Source organism: Taudactylus pleione, unplaced genomic scaffold (genome assembly GCF_031769625.1).
Source record: "Taudactylus pleione unplaced genomic scaffold, aTauple2 ptg000612l, whole genome shotgun sequence".
Classification (NCBI taxonomy): domain Eukaryota; kingdom Metazoa; phylum Chordata; class Amphibia; order Anura; family Myobatrachidae; genus Taudactylus; species Taudactylus pleione.
Window position 1 is genome coordinate 3108891 of NW_028285014.1, and position 13644 is coordinate 3122534.

The 13644-nt window shown below is 45.2% G+C and overlaps 1 protein-coding gene across 1 annotated transcript in view; it reads right to left on the reverse strand.

The window, feature by feature from the left end:
- LOC148480476 (uncharacterized) overlaps positions 1-3435 on the reverse strand; it is a 44457-nt gene extending 41022 nt beyond the window's left edge. The window contains exon 1 of the mRNA XM_088454324.1: positions 3098-3435. The gene's annotated coding sequence lies outside the window, so the exon portion shown is untranslated. The remainder of the gene's footprint in view (positions 1-3097) is intronic.
- Positions 3436-13644: the final 10209 nt, after the last annotated feature.

The following is a 13644-nucleotide window of genomic DNA, read 5'->3' on the forward strand; positions in this document are numbered from 1 at the left end:
GTGGGCTTTGCGAGCGGCCAGGAAGTAAAGGTAAGTTCTGGGCTGGGGCTGGGACCAGGGCCAGGACCAGTCTGGGGGCACTGCCTAAGGGGCACTATTTAAGCCTGGGGCACTGCATAAGGGGCAAGCCTGGGGGCACTACATAAGGGCACTACTTCAGCCTGGGGGAACGGCATAAGGGCAAAGCTAAACTACAGGGGACAATGCATAAAGGGGAAAACTACAGAGGGCACTGTATAAAGGGCACAAATACAGGGGCCACTGCATAATGAGCACTTTTGACTGAGAGCCAGTGGGGGAGCAGCCTGAGACCTGTCGGGCTGGATTGGTAAGGGAGATACCCCTTTTCCCGGCGCATGCATAATTGCGAAGGCCCCCACCCGGCTACTTTTTGATGCCACCCGGCTGGAAAAAATTTCTGGGGAGAACACTGTTTTTCATATGTTTTTTTATTTTATCTGTGATATATTTGCTATAGACTTTGAAAAATATAGAAACTAATGCATACACACGGTTAGATTTGTTAGATGAACGATTGAGCGATTTTTATGACGATTTGAACAATTTCATCAACGATGAACCATTGAATGATTTCTGACAGTATTAAAATGAAAAATCTTTAAAATCTGACTGCAAACATCAGATTTCAGAGATAGTTATCGGACATGCGGGAACACGCATCGTTCGTCGATGCATGCCCCACATGTCAAAGATATGAACGATTTTTACAATCGTAATCGTCCATATCTGAAACAAAATCTGACCGTGTGTATGCAGCATTAGTATGTCCACAAGGAAGATTTTTTTACATTTTTTTTACTGGCAAGAGCATGATCAAGGACAGCAACAAAAATACATTTTTGAGTAGGAACATGCAGGAACCGAGTCCCTGGACTTCTCATTAACTATGATATAATTTCCTGGGCCAAGGGTTGGCTGGTTTAAACCAAATAAAAAGTAAAGAAAAAAAAAAAAACTCTGGTTTTATTATGTTGTGGCTACCCAGGTACTTACCAACATGTCCTTATGTACATAGACTTGAAGAATGGCTAGAATAACTCCTACACTCACTCTCATCAATAAAAAGTTAATATAACCAATAACATTATCACAACATGTCCATTTTCCACCTTCCAAAGCACACAGGAGAATTTAGATGCTTCGTTCAAAGGTTATTATTCTGCTTTATTGACAAATAGTATATTGGACCCGGCAAATGCTGGGTCGAGGGGTCTCTTCCCTAACCGTCCTCCATGCCCTTACTTACCTAAGCTGCGATCCCCACTCCCTTCTCTCTATCCCCAGTAATGGAAGCCAATAAGGAGAATTCAACTATTATCATCCACGGCTACTACTAATGGGCACCTGACAGAGCAATTCAATTGTTGCTCCGTTCGGGCACAGATAGCTGTGGGAGCACACCTCCTGAGATGGTGAGCAAAAATATGTGATAAGTCTGTGGTTTGTGTACGCTAACAGGACTTTAGATGGGTTTAGCAGTTTTAAGTGGCTAAACCAGGTCTAATTGGGTGTGGCAATAATTAATGCGCCCCTTAAAAATTTTGAATTGCTACATCGGGCGCCCATTAATTAGTGCAGCGGAAAAAAAAAATGAATTGCCCCCATTGGCAGAGAGAGAAGGGTCTCAAGACCGGATCCCCTCAGGACATGTAACATCTATATAATTATAGAATATGGCATTTTACATTACTAAAAATAAATATGGCAGTTTCAGCAATATTTGTTTTTCTAAATGACTTAATCTCAGCAAAGAATAATTTATATATGTATTAAGTTTATAAAGGAAACAGACATTTTAACATAAACTGAATTGTAACTTCTCTAATCTGAACACACTCACTTACTGAGATGCACAGAGAGCTTGAGAAAGTCACAACATATCTTTTAAAACTTCCCAGGGCTTCAAATTTACTATAAATTGTGTGGACCCATCTCTCTTCCACAAAACCCATGATGGGAAAACCTCTGCTCGAGCATCACCTGGACCCCTCAGCACACTGTCTTGCTCTAGCTCAATAAAAACCAAATGCACCACGGCGTTCAGGTCAGTAGCAACTTAGCCCAGGTACAGACAAAGCAATGTTGGACTCAGAAGCCAGCAACACACACAATAAGCAAAAAAGAAGACAAGCAGTGCAGGAAAGGGTCAACAACAAATCCAGACACACACTGCAAATAAGATACAGACAGGCACAACAGAAAATCCCAACACCTGGGTTTCCCAAACTCCGCCATTACAGTCCAGGTTTTAAGGTTATCCATGCTTGAGTCTAGAATGGTTAAATCAAATTGAATAAGGTACTGATTAAGTCATCTGTGCTCAAGCATGGTTATCCTTAAAACCTGGACTGTAATGGCTGAGTTTGGGAAACTCTGCCCTCTGCCCTCTACAACAAGATGTATCAAAGCTTAGAGCCAATGGGGTCTATTTACTAAGCTTTGGATGGAGATATAGTGAACGGAGATAAAGTACCAACCAATCAGCTCCTGTCAATTGACAGGCTGTGTTTGAAAAATGACAGTTAGGAGCTGATTGGTTGGTACGTTATCTTCCTCCACGGTATCTCCATCCAAAGCTTAGTAAATAGACCCCATAATGTGGAGAAGTTACCCAAAGCAACCAATCACCTTCCAATTGTCACTTATTAAGCAGTCTGTAAAATTACAGTTCAATGCTGATTCGTTGCTATGGGCAACTTCTCCACTTTAACTAGCTTTATTAATATATCTCTCTCTGAGGGGTATATTAACTAAAGTACAGGTTTTTAGAAGTGGAGATGTTGCCCATAGCAACCAGATTCTACTTAACATTTATCTAGCACCTTCTATAGGCTAACAGCTAGAATCTTATTGGTTGCTATGGGCAAACTCTCACTTTAGTAAATTTACCCCTGAGAGAGGAAATACAAGGAGTACAGAAACTCTCAGGAATCAATACAGTGATCCAGGCAGGGGGAGACAGGAGTGCTATGCCCACAGGACTGCCCTCCCATACCCAGGATCTGAGGTATACAAGCAGGACAGCTTGGCCCTGAAGTTGACAATCTAGCAGTCGAATCCCCGGATTTTCCCTTACCTGCTGGCTGCAGACACCCCTCTAGGTGGCACTGGGACTGGGTACTTGTGGCAGCTCTGCCAGGGTCCAGGGCTTGCTCTCCACGCCTGTCACTATCTAGCACTGCATGTAGCCATTGCTCGTCATGTGTGTCACATACATGTAACAAGTTTCCAGCCCTTATGTGTGTGTCAGTCCCTAGATGCTCTATGTTCCCCCGGGGCTCACGCAGACACCAGTCCGGGTTGTATGTAACACACAAGGAGAGACGCGATCACCCTATGCTATTACACAGCCTGCATGGTGTCTCATGTCGCTGGGACAGCCCCGCTGTCTCCGGCGATCTCACTGTATTGTTGTTGCAGATAGAACCCCCCATACAGGAACCGGAAGCGGGGCTTACTGAGCCGTCCAATGGCGATACACGAATCCTGGAGTGACACTAAGACAGCCAATCAGTGGCGGCGCTGTTGTCTGGGACTGCTCCGTGCTGTGCCGCTGAGGCTGTGAGACAGGGCAGGGGCTGGATAACTAGCTCAGCTAGAGCCATCTTCCGCCATCAGTGTGACGTAACCGGGTCATGTGGGAGCACATACAGTGCTGTTGCTGTCACTGTCAGTGTCCTTGAGGAACTGCAAGCACTATGAGAGCCAGACAGTAAAAAGGGCAACGTTTACACTACACTGCTGACAAGAGGGGCACATGTGGAGAGTAATCTGATTAAATTCTGGTGGGAAGGGGGGGCATGTGAGAGAAAATCAGGAGGTATTTGAGAGTATACCTGTGGGGCAGGAGGGCATGTGAGAGAAAACAAGGAGGGCCGGGAGGCATGTGAGAGAAAACTTGGGGTGCAGGGTAGGCATGTGGGAGAATAACTAGAAGGCAGAGGGGCATGAGAGAAAAGACCTGAGGGCAGAGGTGGCATGTGAGAGAGCCTGGAGGACAGAGGGGAAAAGTGAGAGAAAACATGGAAAACAAAGGGGGCAAGTGATAGAAAACATGGAGGGGGGAGGGGGGCCTGTGAGAAAACCTAGTGGGACAAAGGGGCAAGTGAAAAAAAAACTTGGAGAACAGGGAGGGCATGTTAAAACCCATAGGGCAGGGGGCATGTGAGATAAAACCTGGAGGGCAGGGGGGTATGTAAGAGAAACCAGGGGGCAGGTGAGAGAAAAGCTGGTGGGCAGCGGATGAATGTAAGGCAGTGTTTCCCAAACTGGGTGCCTCGGGGCACGTACAGGGGTGCCTCGGGTTGGTGGTTCAGTACCAAATAAAATTATTTTTGTCAGTGTGATAGGCAAAATCAGTGCTAATGGCTGCCAATCAATAAATATGTGGAGAAAAAGAAACGTAGCCATGTCAACCACCACATAACTGAACCTAAGGGTGACAAATAAACACCAATTCACTTCCAATTTCTGCTGAATTTCAAGAAAGTTTTGGCCCATGGGTGCCGTGGAAAAATGCTGATACTCTAGGGCACAGGTTCTCAAACTCAGTCCTCAGGACCCCAAACAGTGCATGTTTTCCAGGTCTTCTCACAGAATCACTTGTGAAATTATCAGCTCCACCTGTGGATCTTAGAAAATGTATCAGTGAGTAATGAATACACCTGTGCACCTGCTCGGTGACCTGGAAAACGTGACCTGTGTGGGGTCCTGAGGACTGAGTTTGAGAACCACTACTCTAGGGTGCCGTGATTCGAAAAAGTTTGGGAACCACTGATGTAAGGGAATAGCTGGTGGGCAGAGGGGAGCATCTAAAAGAAAAGTTTGTGACCAGTGAGGAGCATGTAAGGGAAATGATGGTGAGAAGCAGTGGGCATGTAAGGGAAGTGCTGGTGGGTGGTGGGTGACCAGATTTTCCCTCATATACCTCCTACAATCTTCTTTCATTGTCAACATCCATGATCCCTCTAAATAATAGGGGCTCTTGCTTGAAAGAGTAGAAAAGCCTTTGCTTCAAAGGGGGAAGCTGAGCGAAGGACATTGCTTAGGTAGAATGATAAGTCATTTAGGTATGGACATTTTTATACTGAGACATTTCTACCATCCATTTTGATATGTCTGAAGTGAAGGAGAGAGGTTGGGTGTAGACAGGGAGAGCTGTGTATCACCTGCATGAGAGAGACAGAACCTTGGGTTACCCTAAAAATACAGGCGGTAGATATAGCTGGAAAATAGGAAAGCCAGGATTGCACTTTACCTCTGATGGCACTGAATGAAGCAGTAGAGAGTGACTTTGATGGGGCAGTTTCAATAGAATGGGCAGTGTATAAACCGGACAAGTAAGGGATCAATTAGATTATTGGCCTTAAGGAAAGAGATAGTCCAAGAGTGCAAACTTCAGAGTAACACAAGTCCGTTTAAGGTGGATCTTGCATTCTTCCCACACAGTACGATGTGTACCCAGCGATGCGATCGACGGCCAACAGATCGAGCGGTCCCCACACAGAGCGATCCGGTGCCCGACCACCCGATATGCCTCCCCCTCCCCCATAGACCTGCATGGGATCGTTCATCGCTTCTCCAGATCTCTTGTGCATGCAGAAAGATCTGGAGGAGCGACAGACAACCCCACAGGAGCAGGCAGTGGACGATATCATGCCCACACACGCAACGATATAGCTGCAATATTGTTCCAATCCGTCGGATCGGCCGCTATATTGCTCCGTGTGTGTGTGGGCCTTTAGGTTGCCCTATTTTATATTGTATCACGTGCATCCGAGGACGTAGCCATCGGCTCACTGGCGAAACATCGGCCATCTGAGTAACTCTCAGGTACCGCAGGATGGCAGGTGGTTTCACACTGCCATGGCCAGGAAGACTGTGTCAGAAGATGCCAACCCTGGCTTCAGCACTCCCACAAAACGGAGGAAACACAACTCCGTTTTGTGGAACGGAACCGGTCATCGCCCCAAAGTGGCTGCAGCCTGTCAATCAGTCTGCGGCTCAGAGGGCACTGCGAGCGCTTACGCAAGACCCTCTCTGCCCATGCGCAGAATGGGTCCTGCGCATGGGCAGATGGCCCACTATCGGATTTGTACATAAACCATCAGGTTTGCATACAAATCGGAATCAGGCCCATTGTTTTATTGGTACCAATTTCACAGTTGATTTTTATTGTTTTAATAAACCATTCAGGTATATGATTTTCACTTGTCTTCTGTCCCTCCTCCCTTTTTAAAGTCACATAGATTTGATTTTCTTTATTGATTTCCTACTATCAGCGCTGTTCCACCTTATTTGTGTTCAGGTTTTTCCTCTTTATTTTGGATTGGTAATCCACAGGAGCGGCAGCTCAATGTGATATATGATAACATGATATATATTTTATAGTATCTTTATATAATTAACCACTTGCCTGGCGTAGTCGCATCGCTTGCGACCACGCCAGTCTGTGCCTTACCTGACATGGTCTCAAAACAGTCAGACCAGTGAGAAACACCCACTGAGCGGCTGCCGGAAGATAAACTTGCAACAGTCGCCACCCCCTGGCTCTTCTGCATCCCTGCACCCTCCCAAAGGCTCTGCAGTGCAGCCAATCACTGCTGAACGGGCAGCCCAGCAGTAGGAAAGTTGTGATGATCAATATTCTGATATATCACAATTGGATTTCTAAGTAGTTTTTGGGAAAAATATTAGCCAGTTAAGTGCCAGGAACACTTTTAGGTATTTTAGTTTAGTTTGCAGGCTGCTCAGAGGTGAGCACACGCAGAGAACTGCCTGACTTGAAATCGATGTCTTGCACCAAGGTTAGGGCTGGTGAAAGTGCGCGCTGATAGTGATGATGGCTACTTTCACAAGCTGATGGATGGGGTTGGCGCTGCCTAATAGATGCAGCCAACTTTCATTACAAGTGAAGATCTGCATTCAATTGGGCCACATTTATGACTGACTTGCGTCGTGACTTTGAATCAGTCCCAGTGTTTTTAGGAGGTTGGGAAGCAAAAAATGGCCTGATTCAGCAAGGAATGCACGCTAGCAGATGCACGTACACAGCCGCTGCGAGAATATGCTAATCAGTGCATACGCACGGAGACTGCAGCACAAGAAGCAGAACACCCAGCAAAACATAAAACCGCCCACCTATGCCGCGATTGACAGCGTAAACATCGGAAACATTAAGTGCCATCGAATCTGCGTGTAATCTAAGGGTAGACCGGACTCTGCCGCAGGTCTTGAGCGATTCCTGCATGTAGAGAGACCCATGGCTGTGTGCGGCGCAACTGAGACTAATTTCTGCACGCCCCTGTAATGGGGTGCGAACGCACAGGCATGCCTACGTTCGACTGACCACCCCCCTGTCACCACCCACAAATGGCACTTCCTGTCAATCAACTTCGAAGGTCTCTGCGGGCTCCCTGCGTACTCTGAGAGAGCCCTTACCGTACTCAGCAACCTGTTCGCGCACGTGCAATGAGATGCATACGCAGATCGCAAACCGGCTCGCACCGTGCGTTCTCTCACTTGCTGAATCAGGCCCTAAAGCTGGCCATCCACTATACAAATTTCTGTCAGATATCTGTCCAATCTGGCTGGTTGGAATGAAAACCTGGTAATGTATGGGCGCAAATGACAATTGTCCATTTGCTCACAAACACTGGAAAAGTACTAAAAATGGTTGTTCAGACAAATTGGTTAAAACACATAAATGTAACCAATTTGAACAATTTTTTTTGTCTTTTTCTTAGTGTTTAAAACCATATGATCCACTGTCATTTGCGCCCATACATTACCAGGTTTTCATTCCAACCAGCCATATTGGACAGGTATCTGACAGAAAATTGTTTAGTGGATGGCCAGCTTTAGTCTCATTGCCCTTCTGGGAAACTGTACTTAATTATTAATTTTGTCAAATAAACTTTTGACGCCCACTTTTGGCTGCAAATTATCTAAATTGAAAAACACAGCTGATATTGGTGAGAGGGATCAGGCAAGAAAGACTTGTTTTCCTCATTCTATTAAATATATCTGTAGATCTTTTACAATAAATTTACTGAGATAACAATAGGAAAGGACAGTAAAATGATCTTCCCATTTATATATTGTTATCCAAAACTTTTACATTTAGAAATGTTGTTCTTGAGATACAGTTAGACAAATCAGAGCCTTTTTGGACCAATGGGAGCTGTTAGGTTTGTACACTAAGGCTCGTATTAGATGCAAATAGCTGAGATCTGCAGAAAAGTATAGCTGATCTCGGCTTTTCTTGTGGCAAAACTTATCTCCGTATTCAATTCTAGTCGGGTTTCGCGTATGCGGAAAGTCAATGCAATGTAATAGGCGAAAAAGATTTGCCTCTGAATAGCAGGAGAAAAGTGTAAATATTTTATTTTGGGGTGCAAAGGTGGGGAAACCACTCAGAACCCTTGGGACAGCCCCCCAAAGGATAACTGCATCAAAAAAATTCTGAAAAAAAACTGAAGAACATCCCAAAAAAGTACTTTCATTTTGGGGGTGAAAAATTAAAAAGTGGGGGGACAAGCATAAAAATTAGCGAAATAGACTTTTGGGGGGTCTGCAAGGAAAGGTCATGTGTTTTTTTTTATTGCAGGTGCTTGTAACAGGTGCGTTTTTCACAATTTTTTTTAACTTTAAAATATGCTAGCACCCATTTTCAAGTACCCCAAATTTGCCAGGACTTCTTATTTTCACCAAAAAATACTGCTTAATGCCATTCTTCACTACTTGTGCAAAGACGCTAATAAGAAGCTATTGAACCAACTTAAGTAGCCCAAGTAGCTTTGTTAGTGCTATTCGGGCACAGTTACATTGATCCCCAATGTTAGTGCATCTTTTTGGGGGGGTTCAGGCTGATTTGCCCATTTCTGACAGTACTTTCCTCCTGTTCCGACTTTGCGGCTGCCGTTTTCGCGTGGTTTGGAATTGAATAGGGCGAATAGCGGGGGCGTGCACGATAAGTTTCCGTGACCAAAACACTATGTAGGCGGAAAGTCGGATGGCAAAACTTTATCGCGGATTAAATACGGGCCTATGTTGATAAAGAGACAGTTGTGATCCCTAAACAAGTAGATGGTTTATTAGAATATGAGAAATTGACTGTTCACACTGTGATTATATTTCAGATATATAGCAGGTACATGAAACAGGCAGTGTAATAATGTTACATATGTTAGTCTCGGACAGCAACCAGTGTCGTTTCTGGTTTAAACATAAGTAAAGATAATAATAACTATGTAGACAATAAATACTGGCAATAGTTTATTTCTGTTGATACACTTGGTAAATGGCTTCAGAGAGACTGCGATAAATGGTTAAAACAACTATAGGCAGACAATACTGGAACATATATCAATGTACTGAGGTGACAGTCTAGCTCCATTAGGACTGAAATCCTCGATGGAGACAGGCACAGGACCCCTCAGTGCGGCAGGTAGCAGACACGTGACATGAAGTATGGTAAGTCTGCCATACTTCAGGGGAGGAGAAGTTCGGTATACATGACAATCAGACCCAGGAGTCACCGAAATCTAAAGCCAGTAGTCAGAGCCAGAAGTCGACACAATCTAAACTTAAAGCCAGTACTGGGAGCCGGATGGCATTCCCCAGCACTCAGAGTATTTTTGTTTATTTTACAGCCACTGGGTTGCTGACACCCCCCAGTGTGCCACACCTACATTACTTTTGCCAATTTTGGTCTATACCATGTTACCTAAAATCACTGCTGTTCGTGCAGCATTGGCCAGTGCTGTGTGCTCTCTTCCCAGACAGATACAGAGATATACACGTGTGGGAGATATGCAGAGAGCAGAATAAGGTATAATGCATGGGAGGAGGACAGCAGCTCCGTAACCATGCACCGAGTGGAGGAGGGGTAGAGTTGGGCTCAGGGGTTGTGCGTTTGCACTGTGCACAGGAAGTGGCTGGGCCCACTATGTAGACTGTATGTTGAAGACTGTATAAATAACACAACAGTGTAATTTCTGCACTGGTCCACTATGGCCCAAATCTCCATTAAGGACACATAAAGAAAAAATAAATAAGGCAGGTGGCCAGTGACTTAACCTGCTCAAAGCAGTTCAATATTGGACCAACCCATGCATATCCCCACCCCACACGATATCCCATCACACCCCTGCTTTAACAGGGCATGTAGTTATAAAGATGTATATTCATATCTTCTGTCATCAGTACTTTATGCTACAGCTCTCCATAAGCCGCTGAAGAGAAACAAACTATTATAAACAGGTCAGTAAGCTAAACAGAAAATGCGGAGAACAGCATGTTTGTTTACATGGGGTGGCAAAGAGACAAAAAATATCTGTAGTCAAGAGCCACCCCATTTTTGTGTGCATGCCTTTGGTATGACATTTGCAGGAGCATGACCTTATGCAGGGCCCCCTGTAGTTGTGCCCCATATGTAGTGCCCCTTATGCTGGGTCCCCAGTAGTTGTGTCCCATATGCAGTGTCCCCTGTAGTTGTGCTCCTTATGTTGGCTCCCCTGTAGTTGTGCCCCTTATGCAGGGGCCCCTGTAGTTGTGCCCCATATGTAGTGCCCCTTATGCTGGGCCCCCAGTAGTTGTGTCCCATATGCAGTGTCCCCTGTAGTTGTGCTCCTTATGTTGGCTCCCCTGTAGTTGTGCCACATATGCAGTGCCCTCTGTAGTTGTTGCGCCTCATACGCAGTGCCCTCTGTAGTTGTTGTGCCCCATATGCAGTCCCCTCTGTAGTTGTTTCTCATATGCAGTGCCCCTCTGTAGTTTTGTCCCATATGTGGTGCCCTCTGTAGTTGTGCCCCTTATGCAGGCCTCCCTGTGGTTGTGCCCCATATGCAGTGCCCCCTGTAGTTGTGCCCAATGTGCAGTGCCCTCTTAGTGTGCCCCAGCAAAGTACTTACCTCATCGGGTCCACGCTGTTAGGGCTCCCGCTCCTGCTGTCGCTACCGCGCTGACTGGATCTAACTAGATCCAGCAGGCACGCAGGCTCCTCACATTGCCCCTGGGAACGCTGGCCTCTGAAGCGATCAGAGGCTTTGTTAGCCTCTGATCGCTTCAGAAGCCAATGTTCACAGTTCCAGAGGGGGTCTCGCGAGCTGTGAGCCACATCACAAAAACAAAAGAGGTGCATGCGGCTCGAGAGCCTCGAGTTGGCCACCCCTGGTTTACATGAATATTAATCAGCCCAAAAGTTTAAAAAGGATTACACTGGACAGACGTTTTAAGTTACATGATTTGTAATGAATGAGTAATTGTTGGTTTGCATTGATGTGTCCTGTCAAACTATGCATTTTATTGCTGTAACTTGTTTCATGATCATATATAATCTTAACTATACAGTTGTGGGTCAAGCTGAACTATTTTTACTGGATAGTCATAAAAAATACGACAGTCTGATTATTAGGTATGACTTACCACTACAGCGACGGCTTCTGCCCTGCATCATTTCCCCAGGCGAATACCCATACAGCAACGATAAGCCGCCTGTCAGCAGAGAACTTCTATACCTTGGCGATATGCCCTAAATCATTAACACTTGCCACCTAAACCTTGTACACTTAACATTACACATAATTAGAAATCAAAACACAGAGACTTATTTTTGACAAGTATACTAAAAATAATTAGAAAATGAGATCATCAAATTAAAGTGACAACAAAAGCATTCACTGCACTATCCAGGGATGACACATGCCGCAACCAGAGTTGCACAAGCATGTCTGTGGCTTGCTAGGTCTTCCTACTATGGTTGAGAAAGAAAACATACTGCAGTCAAATACTTTCGAATTACCTCCTTCATCCTGTATCCACTGACAATGATGCACACGAACACTAAGAAACAGGCAAACAAAGGGACAGGTGGGTGGAAACGATTGCTCACAGGATCCAAAAGGAAGTGCACTCAGCAGTGTCCCACCATGCCAGACAAAAGTCAACTATTAGACGCAGCTCTCTGCTTTGTAGTTAATTCAGAAAGATACACAAAGCCTAAATTATTCTGGAAACTCCTGCATGAAGAACACATCATACAGAGGATCTGGGGACCGCAACGCTGGCCTGCTGTCCATTGCTGCCTTCAGTGGCTTAGTGTTGGGAAGAGGGGTTTGAATAATATGAAGGGTTAGACTATGTAAAAAGAGGTGCAGAGTGTCACAGACTTGGGGTTCTGATCCAAGGTAGGACCCTTAGGCTGGACTGAAAAGGAGTACAGAAATCTTGGAGGTTGAATAAGACTTCTGATCATAAACCGGAGTGGTCCAAAAAGTGGGGAACGACTCCGGACCATAAGCGGCGTTGAACCGGATAACTGGAAACAACTAACCAGACCGTGGAATCAATGAGAGAGTAGTGAATCCCAGGACTACGGAGTTGAAACCTGCTGCTAGGAACTCAGGGAACTGAACTAGAGGAAACCCATGAGCCTGACTGGAGACTGATAAATTGTGAACTTCCCAAGGACCAGGTCTTGGTGACGTGGACATGTATCCTAAATAAGGGACACAAACCCGGAGCCCACACCCTTAGCACCCAGGGCTGACTGAACCACGAGAAACTCAGCACAGACCTCAACTACCAGCAGATGGAACCAAGAGAACACCACCATCAATGGTACCACCGATGATCCGGTATAATAAAGTCCATCTCAGAAGCTGGTGAAAAGTCCAATGTATAGTTGGTGAGAGAAGAGGCAGAGATGAAAACGGGATCTCCAGGAATCCACAGATGTAGAATGAGGAAGTGGCAGTGGGGTGCTGATAAGCAGTGAGACTGAAACAAGTTCTTGGGAACCTGCAATGAGCAGACAAGTTGATAATGTAAATAACTTGTTTGAAGCCTCACAGGAAGTATCGAGTACAAGTTGATGTGACTGGCTAGATGGTATTAGCACAGGTTGAAACGGGAGTAGTATAGTACTGATAACTGCAGGCTGATGGTAAAGCTGTGTGCAGTACAGGCTGTGAGTAAACACAGAATGTCGCAATTCCAATCAATGGCAAATGAACTGGAGGTACGGAGTCAGAGGGCAGCTGCACTGGGAAGTGAGTTCTGACAAGGACTGGGTCTCAGGTGCAGGTTTAAATAGGGTGCTCCTAGTTGTCATTGGAGGCAGGTGTCATGTGAGCACAGCATTCAGGATCTGACTGGATGGATCAGCCACCTGACTGCATCCAATCTTGCCTCGCCCATGTTGCCAAGGAAAATAGAAACAAGCAGGTAAGGAATCTATATTTGAACCTCTATATACCCCTGCCTGTACCTTCTAAAATCCTTCCTATAAACCTCTAAGGATGACGCTAATTTGCCTACGCAGTCATACAATAAATAGAGACTCCAGACTCAGAACATGTGGTTCCGAAGCACAAAGTATTATTCAAGTAAAAGTACAGTCAGTTACATGCTATGATCTGTGTACAATTTAGTGCAAAGGAATTATACAGACCCAAGTACAGTATACATACGCAGCGCCTCTGGTCCAGATGTTAGGTATCAGCAAGAAACCCCTCGTCTGTCAGCATTCAGCATGAAGACTAAAAACCCAGTGTTTGAGCACACATGTTTATACCCCCCCAGAATAGACAGGACAATAGAGAAGTTTGTTGCTGATATCAT